At 37.1% G+C, this 18,375-nt stretch overlaps 1 pseudogene; it reads right to left on the reverse strand.

Moving 5' to 3' along the window:
* Nucleotides 1-14,720: 14,720 nt before the first annotated feature.
* Nucleotides 14,721-15,404, reverse strand: LOC149237884 (chlorophyll a-b binding protein CP29.2, chloroplastic pseudogene; annotated as a pseudogene).
* Between the last annotated feature and the right edge of the window lie 2,971 nt (nucleotides 15,405-18,375).

Genomic DNA, 18,375 nt, shown 5'->3' on the forward strand with positions numbered 1-18,375 from the left:
AACGCATATACAGATTTGTACGGGCACTGAAACAGAGTTTGTCGCAGACGCTTGAAGCGCTCTTGGTGCAACGGAAGGGCGTAGTGCCATACAAGGACGATGAGATCACGATTGTAATGAATTCTTGAACAAGAAAACTCGATTCCAGATTAAGAGAGCCGTGGAATCCATGGTTTTTTTTTTTTGTTTTTTTTGTTTTTGTTTTTTTTTTTCTTTCTTTCAGTGAGTAAGCATACAACGTTAATACTCAAACGCATTCAACTACCATTCAATAACGCATTCAATACCACAGCGTTTCAAACTCATTCAACTACCATTCAACAGCGTTAATATGCATTCAACTTCGATCATAACGCATTCATTCAAAATCGTTCATACGCATACCATTCAACTTCGAACCATAACGCATTCAACAGACCTTCATCGATGGTGGCGAATCTCTGCAGTGGCACCTTCAGGCTTCAGCTCTAAAACAGGATCTCTGCAGTGGCACCGTCAGGCTTCAGCTCTAAAACAGGATCTCTGCAGTGGCACCGTCAGGCTTCAGCGCTAGAACAGGAAATGATGGTCTAAAACGGAATTTCACACAGTCTTCGATGCGCAGAGAATGAAACGCAGGACAGAGGCAATCAATGCGCAGAGAGACAACGTTCAGGCATGGCCAGACAAACGTTCAGCATTTAATATGTCAGAGTGCGCAGTCAATAAAATTGACAGACAAGCATCTCAGAACCGTTTTGGACAGATGCGTTATATGGCAGAGGCAGCATGTCAGGGGCGCTGGAAAAGAATATGGCAGAGGGCCAGGACTGACATGACATGCACATAACAGGCCACAGAAAAACAAGTGGCTCCGATACCATGTTAAACTCACATGGACAGCAAGACAGATGTGAAAGATAAATCAGTGAGTTCATATTTTTATTAACATCAGATATACATTTATAGTACAATGTGTGACTCTTGGGTTTCAGATCCCAAGGTCTCTTGGACTGCTTAGTCTTTTCGGCTTCCACACTAACCCTTTAGGATTAGGTGTCCAACATTAGGGTTGTGAATTCGGTCAATAAATCAAACTTATAAAATGAAGGCTAGGCTAAGGCAAAAGATACATCTGTGAGACAAGACGTAGTGAGATAGTGAGATCTCAGTGATTGGTTGGGGGAGAGCTTTCATCCAAGTGTGCAGGGTTCAAGGAAGAGTGCAAGGGGTAGCAATGGAGAAGGATCCAAATTAGCCAAGCAAGGTTGAAGGACAGATCTATAAAGGGTTTGATCAGTTGTAATCTTTCTAGGTGTTATTGTAATTGCATTTTTCTTCAGAGGGCCATTATCCTAGTAAAGGAACCCTCGTATGCTAAAGATTATTATTAATGAATCAGCAGATTTGAAGGGAAACCAATTTTGTGTGCATGTGAATGAGATTAGTTAATGATTGCTTCCGTTGTTTATCTTTATTTACGTGTTACAATCTCAACTATGCTTTTTATACAATACATCTGTGTAATGATTAAATTTTACAGCAAGGAATATGTAAGGAAATAATTAACTAGGTTGTTGGGGTTAGAGAAATTAAGGACTGCTATTACGTGCTAAGAATTTCAACATTCTGAAAGGGTGGATGTTTAATAAAATGATAAATCTATGTATGTCTCTATCTATATGTATGTGTGTGTATGAAGCACCAAGCTTCAGGGCTTGGGGCATGAGTTGATGGTTGTTGGAGACGACTAAAAGCTACTGCCACATTTCTAGGGGATGGGCAGATGGGGATGACAAAAAATATTAAAAAATTATTAGCAGTTAAAAAATAATGATTCTAGAACATCAGGCTATGGGACAACTAATAGGAGTAGCAAGTGTTAAATAGTAGGTCCTAAAGGCCACCTTTGTGTGGATATTAAAATCACGAAGTAAATACAGTAGATATACTGGATAGGAGCCTAGTAAAACTTAAAAGTCTTAATGTGATTGCGTAAGATTTCAACATGCACTGCATAGACACAACCAAAGGTTGTCTATTTAAAGTATAAAATACAATGATAATACAATATAAAGAAACTAGCTGCTAAGATAATCAAGATGGATACCATTGTACATTTGGTGTCTGGTAGTTTCATGCCTACGAGATCCATTGGAAGTTGCCTATCATGTTGAACCTAAAGAATGCTCTGCTTTGATTGACAAAGAACTTTTCAGTAAATTGAGAGCATTCCAAGCAATGTGCAAGCAATGAGAGCTTCACCTTGTTCACCAATATCTTACGGCATTCATTCATAAAGGGTGTTTTAAAATTGTGACAATTAGAGTCTATATTATAGGTAGTGGGTAGAGATGTGGGGTAGGGGCGATTTATAGGTATTGGAGAGTATTAAAAGAGGTATTCGATAAAAATAGGGGATATCTATTAAAAATAGGGGTTATTGTTATTAGAATGATGTATGGGGAGTGGGGTTCAACAAAAGGATTTTGGTAGGTTTTTATCAATATCTAGTGAGATTAGAGGTATTCTTTAACGTGCCACGAACGAAGTCGTTATGGCACAGGTTGACTAAGTGGAGACCTTGTGGTCCAAGTTAGGATCCTCGCGATTCAGATCCCAATCCTTGAAGACCCGATTCATAATCTTCTTTGTGTGGGAGATGAAGTGAACATTTGGAAAGTACAAATGAAACACCTTCAACAATTCTTGAGCCCAACCTATTAAATATTAGCATGTGGGTATGACCATACGTACTCCAATTTCTTCTTGTTGTTGAAGAGCCAACCACTTAACAAGGAACATGATGATAAGGGTTTGCAATTACTACAGTGTCTCTGTGTACTGTTCACATCTGCACTTTTTCCAAAATATGCCTTATTGTTAATGGTTGTGAAATCTGCAAATCCCTGACCTGAAAGCAAACTCTGCAAATTGGCCACTAATAATCAGTCTTATTGGAATTTGGGAAGATATCTGTAATTGCTATCGTAACCTCTAAAGATACCTCCTTGTCCTTGTGTGGGACTCTCATTTTCTCATTGTTGGCATTAATGTAGCTCTTATAACAATATTTCAGATTGCATATATGTGCCAAAACATGCAAAGCGATGTTGAACTCTTCCCACTTGCCAGTGATTATAGCCCTCATATGAGGGATACATTTTTTCTCTTCCATGCTTTTGCTTTCATTTTCCTCCATTAGTAAATTGATTATGTTCACAAATCTGAAATATGACACCTCCCCAAGGGCTCTGTGTCATGTGTCATCATGTCAGATATTTCGACACACAATGCCTGGATGTCTAACGTGTCCTCACATGGGGCATGTGTCTGATGTCTTTCAGACATGCAGGCAGCTCATGTCCTGACATGTCTGTCATGCTTGATGCAAAAAGCGATTCTGCAGGTTGCAAAACCCTGCTTAAACCCCTAATTTTCCCTCCTTTGTTCATTCTCATCTTCAGGAAATTGCTAAAATAGTCTGCAGTTAAGGAGAAAACAAGATTGAAGGGATCCCAAGTTTGTCATTTCTCTAACAACAATTTTCTTCATTCATACTGCAAAAGTCACTGTTCAATCACCAAGGAAGCTGCAAGAGATCAAAGTGAAGGGAAGAATGTTGGTGTTGGTGTTGCTCCCCCTCCAAGTCCATTGATTGCTGTTACTTCTCCATCTGCTGGAAGTGGAACTTCTATTTCTGCAAAAACCCTGCTACAACATGAAAGCAAGCTCAAGAAAGTAAATGCCCACTGTGAAAATATGTAACAAGAATACAAGGGTTCAGGTGAAAGGTTGTTAGGGGAGGAAATTGTGTGCAGACATGTAATTTCCGCAATGTTGATTTCAAGAGCACCCTCTCCTGAGTAAGGGCCATTTATGGGCCCTCTATGATTTGAAAGGTTTTCGGTAACATTACAAATATTATGGGAGAAAGGCTACTCTTGTAAAGCTTTTCTCTGATACATACACTGCAATACTGTGGGTTTCCTTGAGAAATGAGTCTAAACTCTGTTGCTGGTCACATCGAGGATAGACATGAAGAAATTAAGGATTAAGGTTTTTTAGGCCTTTGGCATGAAGTTCCCTTGGACATTCAAAGAACCCATTATTACTATTGTCACAGGAATAAAATCATGCCAAAGGCTTAAAAAAAATTGTCAGCTTCTCTGTTGAAATCTCTTGGGACATGGAAATATGCTTTGGACGGGACATCTTCTGCAATTTTCCTGATTCTTTTCATGATATTTTCCATAGATTTCTCCTTTGGGAGGGACTCTTTGACTAGTTGATGCAGGATTATGAGAGAATCTCCCCTAACCATGTGCCCACCTCATGTTCTTTGGCTAACAAAAGTCCCTGGTAGATACCATATAGCTCTGCTTGATTACTTGACATATGACCAAAACCCCATGAGTCCCTGAACACTTTGTCCTCCTTGGGGCCATGGAGTACCCCTTCCCTTCTTGCCACCCCTGCATTGTACCAAAATTAAACAATAAAATATGGTACACAAAAGAATAACAAGCCATAAAATGCATGCGTGCCCACGCCTGCCCCCCACAAAAAATACAATAACTCACTTAAAATACATGATTTCAAATGATCATGGCAAAATGCTTGACTCTGGCATGTTACAATGTATAGAGTTTGGCAATAGTTTAGATGCAAAAAATTGATACAATAATCTTGCTTAAATTACTGCATAATGCAAATAGATTCTTGATCATCTTTAGTCTGTGACTAACATAGTTGTCTCCATGTTAAAAGTTACACAGCTTCAACGCCATTGCAAGGTGTTGAGATTTGTGTTTCAACTTTCAGATCTCATTTTTTTGTACGAGATAGAGTAACATTGAAACATGTTATTCTGAGAATGAAAATGAAACACTTAAAGCTTATTGTAGGAGAATAAGAACACAAAAACAAAGAACGTGTTGAAATTTCAGAAGTTAGGCATGATTAGGTACTATTTTAAGGTTTTGTTTTTTGAAAGTATAATGTGCTCCAGGGAAGGTACATAAACAGTAAGTTATTTTTAAAAACTGTTTTTATACATATATGCATCGTAATTTGGACAAGCAAACGTAATGTTCATCAGAAACATTAATCATCTTAATTGATCATCATTGTACATCGGGTGTTGCCATGTCTTCCAGTAATATTGGTAGAATTTTAGAATTATGACATCAGGTCTGAAAATTGGAGTGAAGACATTTGAAATTTACTGGAATTATGTTCAGTGGATCTTGTTCAGCAGTTCTTCGTTCGGTAGGTTGTGCTTTGTTCATCTTACTTATCTGGTATGCTTGCTTGCTACCCAAAAGCAAGATGCATATCCCGAGCAGTTCCAAGAACCTAGAGTACGATACGCATGTATTATTTTATCCGTTAATTATGTATTCTTTTATTGACAACAAGTTGGCATTGTGGCACGATGAGAAGATTTCTGGTCGGAATGAGTATATCTTATTGACTGTTCTAATTTCTAGTTTTCACTTTATTTGTTATGAACTCATTGATCTCTCAAATTTTATGACTTTTTTTTGTAAGTCCATTTAGATCTTTGGCATTTTGGCTGATGGATACCTCTTACTATTGGAAATGTCACACAATTTTGGTGAGTATGACCTTTGCCTTACCTATTTGCATTATGTCTTTTATATGGCCTGTAGAAATTCAGTAGAATTTCACAATCATCCCATGGGAATTTCACCCAAATATGTAGCACTTAAGCTGTATAACTTCTAGTTGCCAGCATCAATGTTTTATCCATTCTAACAGAGTTCACTGCAATTTGTAGAATAATAATTGTTGAAGTTTGCAATCCATTTACTTAAGATCGAGCTAAGAAATATATTCATTATTGAAGATTCTAGGAAGTTGCAATAGGCTTATGTTGTTGTAAATCTTGTAGTTATTAATCAGTTGCTGGTGTTCTGCAAAAGGTTTCAAGTTGGCATCCTTCTTGGCACTGGGCATTCTTGTTCTGTTTTTTCTTTTGCTGATCCTCTTTGCCTCTACCATCCGTTTATGGGATTAATGGATTAACGATTTTGGTGGGAGATATTTTCATCTAGATTTTGATTTTGTTTTGGTGCATTGGCAATTATGAGCAGCATGTGTGTATTATTCATTTACTTTTGTGTACGTTCTAATGGTGATGGCATTTGTCAAGTCATCATAAAAAAAACTTCAACTAGCCAGAAGAGAATGGTGGAGAATTTACTTTTGTTCATCATAGCTTTTAATATCCCTCTTGGAATATTACAATACTTATTGAACTATAAAAGAGCAGTCCTCATAAATTGATACACAGTAGTGTAGTGAAGAATTTGAACAGTCAATTGATTCCACAAACAATCATCTAAAAACTAACACTGATTCAATAAGCAGTTACAGTCTTACAAATGCCATAGATAACATCAAAGCATAGCTTACTAGATTGTAGCTAACCCTCACAGATTTAGGGCCCTTAGTTCTGCTGTCACTAGTCACATCACAACTCTTGATGGTTGCTTCGCCTTGTTGATTAGCCTCCCACAGCCACAAACAGCTTCCTGCTATCTCAGGGAGAGGTCTCCAATTTCACTGCCACAGAGGCAGGGGGAATTCCACCCTCCACACTTTCCAGAACTGCAGTCTGCTGCCTCCTCGCTGCCACAATCAACTGAAACCAGACTCCATTTGCCTCAGAACCACAGAGCCTACCACAGAGATCATTCTCTGCTGCATACAAGCCTTTGGGATAACTCGCTGCCACAGAGCAGCCTAAGAGATGGTTTCACTGTCACAGATATGAGCTTAGAGATGATCTGCTGTCTCTAAAATACCTCATGGATGATCCGCTGTCAACAAGAAGGCCTCAGAGATAGTCAGCTGCCTTCACCTTACTCAGGAGATACTCATAGTCTCAGATTTGATGGAATTAGCCCTGCATCCTTGGTAAACAGTCCTCACTAGCCTCAGCAACATCTTGTGCCACAGATGAGGCCTTCAAGATAGCTTGCCACCATAGATACTGCCTCAGAAATTGCTCACTATCACATGCTGCCTCAGTGTTAGCTCGCTGCCACAGATACTACCTTAGAGAAAGCTTGCCGCCACAAATAACGCCTCAGAGTCCCTTGTTGCCACAAATTGGAAGAATGTTGCCTCAGAAAATGCCTTAGAAAGATGCTCTTCCACTTAGAATTTTACCCTGTGATCAGAAAAGGTAAAATGATTGGTTAGGGTGGAATATTTCACCACTGAAACCAATTAGAATGAAAGGGGTCTTAAATCCCTCCAAGAGCCTCAACCCAAAAATCAGAAAGAAGCATAATCCGTGATGATCACAATGAATCTCCTCTCGTTTTTATAGATTCCCTGTGGGGGTTTTCCTCCTAATTTTAATTTGAGTGGCTAACAAGTTTCCCTCCTTTCATCCCAAACTATTTAACATTACTTAAATAACATCAAATAATGGGCTCCCCCCTTTACAAATGGCTATAGCCTATGGGGTTAAATAGGCTACTACAGCCATTTTCTGTTGTCCAATAAGATTAGGTCTTTTGAATGTTTAGGTTTTAATGATAATTTTTTTCTCCCTTGGGCAATTTAATTAGAAGAGGACATTACATAGCTGGTGATGTACCACAAATGAATGCACAAAGAGAGACTAGAGTTTCAAGTCGTTGTGCAAAAATGATTTTTCTGTAGAGGGTTGTAACGAACAAGGTTCGTTTACGCAGCGGAGTAATCTTCAAAAGACTTGGAAAACGTAAACATCCATACTAGGATAGTAATTGTTTATTAAATATTATATAAAAATCGATGACATATGAGATGATTACAAATGAGATTGAGGGCCTACTTATATACCTTAGGTTTTATAGATTCCCTTTGGGGGTTTTCCTTCTAATTTTAATTTGAGTGGCTAACAAGTTTCCCTCCTTTCATCCCAAACTATTTAACATTACTCAATTAACATCAAATAATGGGCTACCCCCTTTACAAATGGCTATAGCCTATGGGGTTAAATAGGCTACTACAACCATTTTCTGTTGTCCAATAAGATTAGGTCTTTTGAATGTTTAGGTTTTAATGATAATTTTTTTCTCCCTTGGGAAATTTAATTAGAAGAGGACATTACATAGCTGGTGATGTACCACAAATGAATGCACAAAGAGAGACTAGAGTTTCAAGTCGTTGTGCAAAAATGATTTTTCTGTAGAGGGTTGTAACGAACAAGGTTCGTATACGCAGCGGAGTAATCTTCAAAAGACTTGGAAAACGTAAACATCCATACTAGGATAGTAATTGTTTATTAAATATTATATAAAAATCGATGACATATGAGATGATTACAAATGAGATTGAGGGCCTACTCATATACCTTAGGTAGGCGCCCTTTCGTGAATGGTCATGTCTCTAAGACACGCCTCTTCATTATCAACTAACTAGCCATTAATTAATTAAATATTATTTATTATTTTTATATGGATTATATTCATAACATTGTCTTTCTCTTCAAGAAGCTTTGTCCTCAAAGCTTACTAAGAATATCTTCTCGTCTCTGAACTTTCATCTTCGTCGATACTAGTTGATATGATCTGTGGAGTGATATATAAAATTGTCGCATGGAGGAAGGATCTGACCATCCTAAATTAATATTTTGATTACTGGAAACTTGTGATGAACTGTTATCATTGCACTGAGTTGTGTTCACTTCAGTTTTTTTCGGAACATAAGTTTGTTGTATATGTTTTGAGTGATATAGATTCGTAGATTGATTGAAATGCTTGTTCTTGCTATTCGGATGTAGATAAAGAGTTCTTTTGGTTTCCCTTATCATATGTGGCAAGATTTTGATTTACTTTAGGTTCCGATGTCGTCGAGTAGGTTACAAAATCTTCACGTGGAATTTCCTTTGTCTCAACATTTGAGTGTGTTTTTTTAACTGACGTGTCTTCTTCTTGAGTTGTGATATTCACTGGATCACTGTTCATTCCATTTTCTTCAACTTGAATTTCTTTATTTGAAGAATTCAACACTTTCTTCTCAATAAGTTGTTGTTACTTATTTTCCAACGACTTCTTGTCCTTCTTAAACTTCTTAATTTGTGCTAATAATTTTTCACTGTGGTCTTTAAGTCTAGAAACTTCTTCATTTTGATCAGAAGTGATTTTTTCAATTTCTTTTTTCATATTTTGTAATGTTTTTTTACTTTCTTTAAAAATTGCTTTTGAAATATCTGGTATGTCTTCGGGTGTTACTGATTTGGGCTTCAGCGTAACATCTTGGAGTGTTATTTTCTTTTTTCCGTAGGAAAATGTAATTTTTGTTTGTTTGTTTGTTTCATATTTAAGATGAAGGATCTTAGAGTTTCCATCCAGGGTGAACCCAAAATAATGTCACATTGATTGCTCCATAGGGTTTGAACTGAGAATTGTGATATAAATGTATAATCCTCAATGTTTAATTGTAAATTGGTTATGTCATATTTTTTGTTGCCAAAACAGTGTAATTTTTCGATTATATTTGACTCTGGAATCACTAATTGGTTTGCGATTTTAGGGGTTATATAATTTTTATCTTCAGTAGGTGAGATAGAAATAGTGACATATTTTCCCGCAATAGACCCTTTAAATCTATAAATAGCATTGAAGCATAATTACGTGAAGTTTTCGAAAATCTTTCTTCCTTCAATTTCGAATTAGACTCCATTTTTTTCTTCAATGGTTGACTCAATATTTGTGTTTTGTCAAAATTATTATTTTTCTTTATCACTTTCGTTTTCTTTCTTTGTAATTCTCCCACTTTTTTTTTAAATAAATAATATCAATGAAGATTTTTAATATATATATATATATTAAACATCTCTTTATTTTTTATTTTTACTTTTTTGTCCTTCAAATATCTTTAGTAAGAGATCGATATTAATGATTAATGGATTAACGATTTTGGTGGGAGATATTTTCATCTAGATTTTGATGTTTTTCATGCTTTTTATGCATTGGCAATTATGAGAAGCATGTGTGTATTATTCATTTACTTTTGTGTACATTCTAACAATGATGGTATTTGTCAAGTCATCATTAAAGAAAGGGGTCATCTAACGAGGCGGAGGAATTGCCTGGACAACCAAAAGTGGCCGGAATCCAAGTAAAAAAAAAATCAAAAACCCTATAGGGGCAGTGTTTGAATCATGTTTTTGATGGTGGAAATGGATTCAGCACCATCAAAAACGTCTAATACACCTAAAATTTTGAAGTTTAACAACTATAACTTAGATTTACAAAAATCCTTGCTGGATTTTCTCTAAATATGACCAGAATTTCCATAACTTTCTGGGCAACTCCTTCGCCTTGTTATACTACGCGTAAAAAAACTTCAATTAGCCAAAAGAGAATGGTGGAGAATTTACTTTTGTTCATCATAGCTTGTAATATCCCTCTTGGAAAATTACCCTTACGGCACGGTTCTAATCTAGGGTTTCAATTAATACAAGAAGAAATTGTGATTTGCAATAACATTACAATACTTATTGAACTATAAAAGAACAGTGCTCATAATTTGATACATAGTAGCGTAGTGAAGAATTTGAACAGTCAACTGATTCCACAAACAACTGTCTAAAAACTAACACTGATTCAATAAGCAGTTACAGTCTTACAAATTCCATAGATAACATCAAAGCATAGGATACTAGATTGTAGCTAACCCTCATAGATTTAGGGCCCTTAGTTTCGTTGTCACCAGTCACATCACAACCCTCGATGGTTGCTTCGCCTCCCACAGGCACAAACAACTTCTTGCTATCTCAGGGAAAGGTATCCAATTTCTCTGCCACAGAGGTAGGGGGAATTCCACCCTCCACACATTTTAGAACTACAATCCGCTGCCTCCTCGCTGCCACAATCAACTGAAACCAAACTCCATTTGCCTCAGAACCACATAGGTTACTACAAAGATCATTCTCTATTGCATACAAGCCTTAGGGATAGTTTGCTGCCACAGAGCAGCCTAAGAGATGGTTTCACCATCACATATATGATCTGTTGTCTCAAAAATACCTCATGGATGATCCACTGTCACCAACAAGGCCTCAAAGATACTCTGTTGCCTTCACTTTACCCAGGAGATACACATTGTCTCATATTTGATGGACTTAGCCCTGCGTCCTTGGTAAACAATCCTCACTAGCCTTAGGAACATCTTGTGCCACCTTGCCACCATAGATACTGCCTCAACAATTGCTCACTATCACTGATGTTGTCGTAGTGTTAGCTAATTGCCATAGATACTACCTTAGAGAAAGCTTGCTGCCACAAATAATGCCTTAGAGTCCCTTGTTGCCACAAATTGGAAAAATGTTGCCTTAGAAAATGCCTTAGAAAGATGCTCTTCCACTTAGAATTTTACCCTGTGATCAGAAAAGGTAAAATGGTTGGTTAGGGTGGAATATTTCACCACTGAAACCAATTAGAATGAAAGGGGTCTTAAAACCCTCCAAGACCGTCAACGCAAAAATCAGAAAGAAGCATAATCCGTGATGATCACAATGAATCTCCTCTCTCCCTTTTATAGATTCCCTTTGGGGGTTTTCCTCCTAATTTTAATTTGAGTCGCTAAGATTAGGTCCTTTGAATGTCTAGGTTTTAATGATAATTTTTTTCTCCCTTGGGCAATTTAATTAGAAGAGGACATTACATTGTTGGTGATGTACCACAAATGAATGCATAAAGGATTTAGATTTTTTTTTAAACGTATTTCTATTTTCCTATTAATGAAACTATCTACAGAGCACATTAAGTAAACTATTTTTGTTACCCTCTTCAAATTAGTAATAAAGGCTTACACATGCAAACAGAGACTAGAGTTTCAAGTTGTTGTGCGAAAATGGTTTTTTTGTAGAGGGTTATAATGAACAAGGTTCATATACGCAGCAGAGTAATCTTCAAAAGACTTGGAAGACGTAAACTCCATACCAGTGTAGTAATTGTATATTAAATATAATATAAAAATAGATGAGATATGAGATGATTACAAATGAGAATGAGGGCCTGCTTATATACCTTAGGTAGGTGCCTTCTCTAAGACATGCCTCTTCATTACTAACTAACTAACCATTAATTAATTAATTATTATTTATTATTATTATATGTATATTTATATTTATTATTTTTATATAAATTATATTCATGACATTGTCTCTCTCTTCAAGAAGCTTTGTCCTCAAAGCTTACTAAGAATATCTTTTTGTCTCTGAATTTTCATCTTTGTCGATACTAGTTGATATGATCCTTGGAGTGATATATAAAATTGTCACATGGACGAAGGATCTAAGCATCCTAAATTAATATTTTGTGAAATCTTTTGATTACTGGAAACTTGTGATGAATTGTTATCACTGGACTGAGTTGTGTGCACTTCAGTATTCTTCGGAACATAAGTTTGTTGTTTATGTTCTGAGTGATAAGGATTCGTAGATTGATTGAAATGTCCATCGTTGTGACTCAGATATAGATAAAGAGTTCTTTTGGTTTCCCTTATCATGTGTGGCAAGATTTTGATTTACTTCCAGTTTCAATGTCATCGAGTTGGTTACAAAATCTTCACTTGGAATTTCCTTCATCTCAACATCTGAGTGTGTTTTTTCTTTAACTGGTGTGTCTTCTTCTCGAGTTGTGATATTCACTAGATCAGTATTCATTCTAGTTTCTTCAACTTGAATTTCTTTATTTGAAGAATTCAACGCTTCCTTCTCAATAATTTGTACCTTATTTTCCAACGACTTCTTGTCTTTCTTAAGCTTCTTAATTTGTGTTAAAAAAATTTCAGTATGGTCTTTAAGCCGGGAAATTTCTTTATTTCGATCAGAAGTGATTTTGTCAATTTCTTTTTGCATATTTTGTAATGTTTTTTTACCTTCTTGAAAAATTACTTTTGAAATATCTGGTATGTCTTTGGGTGTTACTGAATTTGGCTTCATCGTAACATCCTGGAGTGTTATTTTCTTCTTCCCATAGGAAAATATTTTTTTGCCCCTTGGAAAAATCGTAATTTTATTCATGAGACAAAATTACATGTTGTAGATGCTAAAAAGCATATGCAAATGATCTGTTCCTGTTTTCAAAAAAAAAAAACTAAGAAAATAATACAGCTAACCTATTCTTTTCTCCCTTTATTCTTTTCCACTTTTTGCCAACCTCCAGTGTTGGGAGTGGATGTTACAATGGAAAACGGATTTTTATTTGTATTTATGTGATATTCTTTGTCAGATTCAGATCCTTCTGATCCATGAGTTCGTTTGTTGCTGCTTATTTCCATTCCTGTTAGTTGGAATTCTTGTTGTTGCAAAGGGTTGCTGGGTCACAAGCTGTAGGGATAGATGGGGTCTTTCTCCTCCTCTTGTGTGTTGTTCGAGACCTTTTGAACATTCATTTTTGCTTTATTTTCTGTTGTTTCTGCTTGTTCTGCTTTTTCATCCAAGGGGTCTATATATTGCCATCCTTTTGGCTTTTTTTGTTGCTTCTTGTTCCATTTGGGTTTTTTTGTTGCTTGTGGACAGGCACTATGGAGGTGGCCTGTTTGTAAGCATCCACAGCGTCAGAAAGCTGTATTTTTGCAATCTAAAGGTTGAGTCCACTGTGTATTATTGAAATTCAGTGTAATGTTGTCTGGTAGTCCCTGGCTAAGATCTACTTCAACGCATATCCTGGCAAAAGTAAATATTCCCCTTGTAAGTCTGTCCCCATCAATCTTTAGGAACTTTCCCAGGGAGTTCCCTATGGCTGTTAAAACATTATGACGCCAGAAGTGTAATGAAAGGTTGTATAGCCTGACTCAAACTGGCATTTTTGATACCACCATTGTGTTGGCATCAAATTCTGGGAACCAAGGGGTCATGAAGAGTCCTGCATTGCCCCAAAACCATGGTCTTTTATTGAGAATATGTTCCTTTTCTTGTACTGTGGTGAATTTGACTATAAAAAAACCCCTTACGGCATAACTATATTTCACAATTTGGCGACCATTCAGGAGATATCCATTGGTGCAAAACATCAGATTTAGGCCAAAAACCATTAAATCTGCATATAACTGCTTTGGAATAGAGCTCTAAGTACAACTAATCATTTACCTCAGGCATTGAGATGGTGAGAGCAGGAGCCTCAGATTTTTGTTCCACAATGTAGGGCCCTGGTAGCTTGAGCAATGTTGTTGATTTGGTTTGTGCTTTTTCCTTTTCTTTGACTGCATCTTTAAAAGAGCCTGAACTCTTTGAGCTGGTTCCGGAGCATCCACCCCGCAGGCGCATGTTGATTATGATGGTCGAGTCTGTGACAATGCCATAATCCTGTAGTGTGTGGTTATCCTGAAGGTTGTGTCCTGAGTAGATCAGATTTTGCATGCATACTGGTGTACCGAGGTGAGTTTGGATTTCATACCTTAAGTCTTGGATCCTCCTCCCCTTCCAGATCATCCAACAAATATGCCTGCCTTCTAGCGTTTTAATGAAAATTTGTATCAAGTCCATCTCAGTAGAGTGTGGGTCTATCTGAAAAAGGGCTCGTTCTGTTGCCAATGCGTCCGGATCTAATAGATCTGTGCATATCGGTGCTCTATCTGGTTCTTGCTTCGCAGATCTGGGCTATCTGATGAATCTGTGCATATTTGTCCTCTGATTGGTTCTCGCTTCGACATATTTGGGCTAGCGTGCTTGGCTTTGCCCTTTGTCAAATACTCGCCCGCAAATTCTAGAAGGCCTCCTGGGTATGGCTCCTGCACATCTTTCGATATCCGCGTGCTCCATTGATGCTCAGATCGGTTGTCTGAAGAGAGGCGTAGGCGCTAAAAACGTTTTCAGATACCCTAGCCATTCTCAGATTTCGGTTTTCCTCCTTTCCGGCATCTTGCCAGTATATGCCGGTGAAGCCCTCCACTGCGAGGGCGTCTAGAACCCCGAGCATGGCCCAACGACCATGGATGACCTCACATTCTCTGAACCTCTGCAATCCGAAGACTTCACTGTAGGGTATGATGGAGGGTTTGATTTCGGGGTCTCCGATGAAAATTCCCATGAGGTCTCCGGGGAGGTTTTGGTCGAGGTTCTGGTCCAGAGAATCAACGTCATACTGTAAATACTCAGCGTGTTTGCCGAGGCCCAGAGGATCGAACCCGTAGTCACCCACCAGAGACCCGTCCAGCCATTCGGGGGCCTTGGCGCCGGGCAGCCACAGGGGCCTCTTCGTTGGTGCGATGGGCTTCGGCTTAGGCTTGGACTTTGGAGCAGTCGTTGTCTTGGCTTTCTTCTTCAGGCTGCCGAAGCTGAAGCGAGCGTAGATGCGCGAGACATTCTTCTCGACTTTCAATTGTTGGTCGCCCACAAAGGAGGAGGAGGACGCCGAGGCGAGGGAGGAAGCAGTAGTAGCAGCGGCCATGGTCTTCCAAAGTAAAACCTCCCGTAGGAAAATGTTCAAAACTTCTTTTTCGTATTTAAGATGAAGGATCCTACAGCTTCCATCTAGGGTGAACCCAAAGTAATGTCACATTGATTGCTCCATAGGGTTTGAACTGAGAATTGTGATATAAATGTATAATCCTCAATGTTTAATTGTAAATTGGTTATGTCATATTTTTTGTTGCCAAAATAGTTTAATTTTTCGATTATATTTGACTCCGGAATCACTAATTTGTTTGCAATTTTAGGGGTTATATAATTTTTATCTTCAATAAGTGATAGCAATAGTGACATCTTTTTACCACAATAGACTCTTTAATTCTAAATAGAACTGAAGCATAATTACGTGAAGTTTCCATAAATCTTTCTTCCTTCAATACCAAATTAGAGTCCATTTTTTTTCTTCAATGGTTGACTCAATATTTGTGTTTTGTCAAAATTATAACTTTTCTTGATCACATTAATCAATGGGTCACTTTCTTTTTCTTTCTTTGTAATTCTCCTACTTTCTTTTTTAAATAAATAATATCAATGAAGATATATATATATATATATTACACCGTTTTTTTTTGTAATATATCTTTAGTAAGAGAATGATCTTAGTGATTTGAAATTTCCTGGTATTCCTGAAATTTCCAAAAGTTTGTAGTGAAACGTTTCAACGACAACGAAGTTGATGAATTTCATTGGTCAAAAACTTGGATCGGAGAACAAGGCTCTGTGCAACGATTGAGTAGTCAAAGGACCGAACAACTTTGATACCAAATGGAACGAACAAAGTTCGCTCTTCAAGTTAAATACTCCAGAAGACTTGGAATATGTAGATCTCAATTTAAGATACAAGAATATATATTAAAAGTATGAATAAGAATGATGATACGATTGAGAGTGAGGAGCATGCTTATATACCAAGTATATGTCCCTTTAATTTACATATTATTATGTTTATTATTTATTATCTATATTTATTACTTTTACATAATTATATTCATAACATTGCCTTCTTATTCAAAGGGCTTTGTTCTCAAAACTTGTTGATGTAAGTATTTGATTTGTTTTTCTGCTACTAGGGTTCATAGCCTCTCAATCTGAGTGGGACATGGTTTTTATTCCTTATTCTTTCAAGGGTGCTTTTGGGATCAAAATAACCTAATATGTGTCATTAGGCATTGCTAGAAAGAAACAATAATTGTGTCTAAACAACCAAATGGTCCAAATGAAGAAACAAAGGCTCTCTTGATCTAAAAGATCTAAAACATTGAGCCAAGGTCTTTTTTATTGCAATTTTCTCTCGCACACAGGAAAGAGAGTATCTTTAAGGCTTGACCTAATTTCTTTAATGCTTTTGGATTACATATGCGACATTGAATTGAACCATGCAACCTAATCAAATAAGACTTCTTGAAGGTGCTAATTTGGATAAAATTGTACTTGCTTTTGTTAGAATTACAAAGTGAAGACATTTTGGAAGACATTAGGAATACACTATGAATTTTTGCCAAATAATTGAAAGTCTCCAAAGAAAAAAGGCATGTTATGTTCATATTTGTGTTTTGATGAATCTCTTGAACCCCTCCCATTGGCTATGTTTTTGGGTTTTATCAAGATGAAGAATAGGTAAAAACATTATACTATGAGCAAACTCTATATAGGTGCAATAACTACCATTTGAATGAACACTTAGTTCCTGATTGATTAAGGTTATTAAAAGCCAACCCGAGGAGAAAATATCGATTCAAAAGGCTTTACAAAGGTAAAAGCCAAACCAAAATATATACAAAGAAATAAGTAAAGAAACTTTCAAGGTAGGGATCATTCAAATTAATTTGAATTTATCTCCAATAGAGGAGAATGATGAACATGACAATAGAAATGAAGAGGACCAATATAGAAAAAACACCTTTTAACATCAATGACCAAAATAGAGGGGAGAAGCATATGAACTTAAGTGGGCAAACAAAAGCACTTGTGACCATGAAGAACTACAACCAATAAAGTTAAATAATAAAATTTTTAAGAAAAAATATAACAATGATGCTAGAGAAGTGGAAGAGAAACAAGTTATAGGCAGGAAATTCAAAGGCAACACAGAGAAGATAACACGAGAAGAAGTAATTGTTGCCATAATGAGTGAAGAGATACTATATCCAATGATAGCTCTATCTAAAAATGAGGAAGAGACCCAATAAGAGGAGGAAAAGACAAAGATGAGGAACGAGATATCAAAGGATGACGAGATGGAGGAAGTAGTATAAAGATAAATTTTGAACATAACCATACTTTTTGAGACTCATAAAGAGAGGATGAAGTTAGATCCATGCTATCTATTCTTTTTTGCAATGTCGTTTACAGATATTAGAGATCAATGATTGCTACATCCACAAAATATTTGTACAAGGCAGATCCACTAAAGGGATTATTTTCCACCGACTCAATCACAAAGCCTGATCTTGAGAATGTTGAGAAAATTGAACCTATGACCTCTCAAAAACAAAGGTGCTTTAACGACGGGGACTTTACCAATTGAGCTAACTGTTACACAGTAATTTGTCACCATTGGTCACCGTCCCTGTTACCCCTTTCCCGTACTTTGGAGGACTCATTCTGAGACTTGTGAGCAGTGACATAACTTAAAAACACTTGCATTATGTTCCCCTAAGTATGGACTTCATGTGCCCTGAAGACACCTCCTGCAAAATATCCCTGAAAAGTGCCCTTTTTCCATTAGCGCGGGTCCACAGTGTACTACCCGCGCCAATGAGGGAGATCCTCAAAAGAAGGCGCGCCCATGGGCGCTCTGTCTTAGAGTAACACCCGCGCCAACCGAGTTTGGAAAAGATTTTTAACAAACGCGCGCCCGGATGTTTTTTCCCTTCAAGTCATGAAGTCTTTTGAGGATAAAGCTAATCTTCTAGATGTCGAGATTCATCATCTATCCCTTACATCTATCC

This window comes from Pinus tabuliformis, chromosome 8 (assembly GCF_031772625.1).
Source record: "Pinus tabuliformis cultivar Carrire ecotype Pingquan chromosome 8, CPIR1, whole genome shotgun sequence".
Taxonomy (NCBI): domain Eukaryota; kingdom Viridiplantae; phylum Streptophyta; class Pinopsida; order Pinales; family Pinaceae; genus Pinus; species Pinus tabuliformis.